Source organism: Brienomyrus brachyistius, chromosome 15, assembly GCF_023856365.1.
Source record: "Brienomyrus brachyistius isolate T26 chromosome 15, BBRACH_0.4, whole genome shotgun sequence".
NCBI classification, from domain to species: Eukaryota; Metazoa; Chordata; class Actinopteri; order Osteoglossiformes; family Mormyridae; genus Brienomyrus; species Brienomyrus brachyistius.
In genome coordinates this window covers 2,940,092-2,944,325 of record NC_064547.1, presented here as the reverse complement: position 1 = coordinate 2,944,325, position 4,234 = coordinate 2,940,092, and the positions used below count along the sequence as shown (strand labels likewise).

General features: G+C 42.0%; 1 long non-coding RNA gene across 1 annotated transcript; it reads left to right on the top strand.

The window, feature by feature from the left end:
• Positions 1 to 3,024: 3,024 nt before the first annotated feature.
• Positions 3,025 to 3,961, top strand: LOC125709181 (uncharacterized). The gene is made up of 3 exons (XR_007382644.1): positions 3,025 to 3,154; positions 3,276 to 3,330; positions 3,943 to 3,961. It is a non-coding gene; the product is annotated as an uncharacterized LOC125709181 (long non-coding RNA).
• The last annotated feature ends 273 nt before the right edge of the window (positions 3,962 to 4,234 follow it).

Sequence of the window (4,234 nt, the reverse complement as noted above, 5' to 3'; positions counted from 1 at the left end):
TTAGGAGGCTATCAGCTTCCTTAAGATTTCACTTGTCTTTGGCTTCTAACATGTCCTAAGGAACCTTGAAGCTGCTGTATTTATCGAATGGCACTGCGATGATGAAGCATTGAATACCTTTCTCAATAACACAGAAACAGCATTCATGCATTCGCCCTTCATTGATGCTGCAGACACTCATTATTTTGAAGTAAGGCCCCTGAGGTAGCACACCATTTAAAACAGCTGGACGTGTGTTTTGCTGCATTTAAGTAGGCCCGGAATAGAAAATTACATTAACATGCTCAGTTTGAGACAACTACTAGGTGTGAAATATAAAACTGGCGTGAGAGACGACTCGTGAAATTCGTAGTTAGTATGATTTCAGTTTTAAAGTGTAATTTAGCACTGAAATATTTAAAATGGCTTTCTATAGTAATACAGACTTTTGCCAAGTTCTGCAAAGTGTTTATCGTTTGGAACTTGATAGGTTGTTCGGTACTGAAGAAATATCTCCAGTATTAGAAACACTTAAAAGGTACTGTTACAGCCGTGTTTAATATATTTAACTTGTGAACTGTATGTTGAATCATATTGTGTAGGTCAAGCTATATTTAGTACATTACCTTGCTAACTGCAGTATTGTTCATATTTGACCTATATGCACTGTACAGCTGAGTGAAAGGAGAGCATTTTCCTCCAGTCAGAGAGGGCTCACTTTCTTGCTGGTAAGAGATTCTATAGTCCTTTTCTGACCAGAGAACAGGACTTGTATGGACATGTGTGAGATGAGCGCTCAAATTCCTCTTCCTCCCACCCCTGCATCTGCCCGCCCGAAGGCAGGGCTCAGCTTATGCTTGGACGCTTTCAGCTGCTGCTCCTTCCTTGCTGTCGCCCTCCACTGGAATCAGAGAAATATTGTTTCTCTCTTAAATATTGTTTAACCTAGTGACAAAAATCCAGGAAAAAGCATGTCACTCTTGGCCTAAATATCAATCTAAATCGCTTTAGATCGGACACCTTTTTCAGTACTTACAGTGAATTTAGCATATGGACATCTTTGTATTTTTTGATTATGGTGTTCTGAAATATTTTTTATGTGTAAAACGTTTTTGCCATTTTTGGTTATACTAAATTCGTATATGTATATTTCTGATTTTTCAGTTTATTTCCAATGTAATTCTTCGTCTTGCTTTTCTGATCATTGTTTTTCTTGTCTTATTGTTTTACAGAGAATCTTAATATTGTTGGATGAGGCATACATATCCGTGTCTACATGCTGTGCTTCCTTGTAACAATTTTAATTATGTGACTGCTTTGTTACAGTTTTTCGTTTGGGGTTTTAAACATTGCATTACCTAAGGAAAAAATGGACTACCGAGAAAACTATACGGGAACTGCATTACAGACAGTTTAAGACCCAGTGCAAAGGCGAGCGGCGATCCAGATTCGGCTTGTGGATCCAGTCCTGCTTTTACATTTGGCCCAGCGGCAGCCGCAGTGCGCTTGCTCGGCGCTCGCCGTCCTCGTCCCCTCCTCGCTCCGCCATTTCGCGGGGCGCGCACGTCGCGTCTCCCTGCCCTTCATGGAGGAGTGGCGGCCTGTCTGTCTGTCTGTCTGTCTGACTGACTGACTGCCTGTCTGTCTGTCTGCCTGCCTGCGCTACCGTGCGTGGCTATATGGTGGTGAACGACGCCACCGCTTGCTGATGAAATGGCTGCAACTCCATTTTGTTTCGCCGGATGTCTTTTTAAGCTGCAGAACAGAAGCTTACATATTATCGTTCTGGTTTTATGCTTTCTTTCCCCCCGTGTTAGTATTCTTGAAACTAGTTTGTACAATAAGGAAATATTGTGCAGAAATTATAAGTAGGAAAGGGTTGAAGTACTAAAAACTGGTCTATACGGCGCTAAAGACTTTATTTGCGTAAGGAATGGGTGAGGAATTTGAAAGCACACTATATTTTCCACAAAATGCCCATCGTTTCATCGCCTTTTCTCCGCTGCGCTGGTTATTAAACAGTTAATAAATCGGTTTATAGCTAATTCGTTTTTAACATGTAGTTGGTTTAAAGTAAGTAATTAGCTTTCAGATTAAGGATGACAGTCGCCATCTGGATATGATGAGCCACAAAAGCGCCCTGATTTAATGAACATTGCATCGATGAATGATGTTCTTACGCAAACAGAAGTATTTCGGTCACCCTTCGGCGACCCGTGTGTCCTTGGATCTTGCAGAAAGAAAACTGTTTTGACAGGAGCTATAAGACCCTTAATATATAACAAATATATACCAATGTCGATCGACATATTCTGGATTAATAAGAATGTCATCTTGATAAATAATTTTACAATTAAAAAATGCCAAGCTGTATAATAATAGATACAGTGGGTGACAAATTAATAGTCGCACATCGGAGTTTATTGTGTTTATTTAACATTTTGTTGCAGTACAAATAAAAATGCGCTGAATACTAGTTTATAAATGAGTTAACATGCAGCCTGGATGGTGCACATTTGCACTGGGACCCTGTCGCCTTCTTGCGGCGTTTTGTTCCCCCAGGAAGTTGCCCCCAACGGGTGTGACGCCTACCGCCAGTCCTGAGCTCCGCATTTACGGCAGCAGGTAGATCTGCTCCAGTCTGCGGCAGTTAGCAGGAACATCGCGTTACAACAGCAGCTTATTGGGAAATCGGCGACCTTTGGAATCGATGAGTGTTTCGGTTAATATATTAGCTGTTAAGGTCGGTGTGCAGGAAAACGGTGGAAAATTACCCAGTGTAGAAAACCGAGTAGACTGTCTGTGTTTTAATGCGTGCAGATTTTTAATTGTTATGTTAATTCATTAAGAAAGTCAAGTTAAATGCGATTACAAAACCGAGTGGTATTGTCCTCAGCGCTAACAGGAAAAAGGGCGAAATTTACAGCATACCACACATGGGCCTAATCGAGGACATTTAAAGCATTCGGCTTCATAAAAGCGCAGTGAAGTTGTAGGCGCCCTAGGTTAAAGACTAAAAATCAAACAGTACCGCGCTGCCGGCTTTCGCTGCAATAAACGGGACTCGTTAATGCCGCCAGTTGCCGTCATGCCGGGAAACGGCGCCACTGCGGTACCTGGTGTCTGTAATTCCTTTATTTGGACACTAGAGGGTTTTCCCAGTGGAGACACGCATGTAAGTCAATACAAACAGCTTTGGGTGCCGTAGCCTTTAAATGCGCACCTTGTAGTGTTTATTCTCAAACGCCAGATGGCAGCAAGTAACTGTCATAAATGGCTATTCATTTTTTTTACAGGACAATATCCCCATCTTTACCCTAATACAATGTCCTTCAGCATTACACCGGCTAAGTATGCAGAAAATGTCCGTTTTTCTGTCTAGTGTTGCTGTTTAGAGAATGTTATTGGTTATGCATGAAAAAGCTACACACATAACTTTTGAATATAGGCAAAAAAAATGTGAAGAGATCCATCATGTATACCCTCATTTTCCTGGCACAGCTCAGGTGCCACTTGCATAATCCTCTTTATGAGCACCAATAACTCTTTTTGGCCACACACATATATTTCCATAAAGAAATAAACAAATCCTCACAAAAGAACAGGCCAATATTTTTCGGGTTACACTGGCTATTACCTCTTTGTATTACCTTAAACATGGTGACATCCTAAAGCTTGCAATTACACACACAGTCAACAGTAGCCCTCTAGGGAGGGAATTGTCTGGGTGATGGACAATGGTGGTGCAGTGGGGGGTGGGGGGTTAGTAAGCTACCTAAAACCACCAGTCTGGCCCCAGCTAATGTCCTGCAGGCAAGTACGACACCAACACAATAAATGTGATGCTGCCATTTTCTGAAGAACGATGTTGGTTACTAAGCTATTTCTCAGTATGGCATTACATGAAAGACATTTTTGCTAGTGGTGACTATAATGTGCACCTTGTTTTCCCTTATGGGAGAGAGAGCAGACAGGTTGACGGAGTGCTTTGCAGCATCTCGATGACAACCGGCTCTGCCAGGGGACTTCAGCCTCCCATTAGCCGCCAGTGACAGACCCCTGTGAGTAATCTGATCATTACATCAGACTGACTAACTGAGAACCATGGCAGCCTCCTTGTCATCTGCGTTTGCTCCTCTGAATATCATGAGGCTTGGTCATTTTCACTACATCCGTACACTTTACACCCTTCGAATGAAAGCAGTTGGACATTTATCGTACGCGCGTAAAAGTCGAGAAAAATTACCCTTAAGTA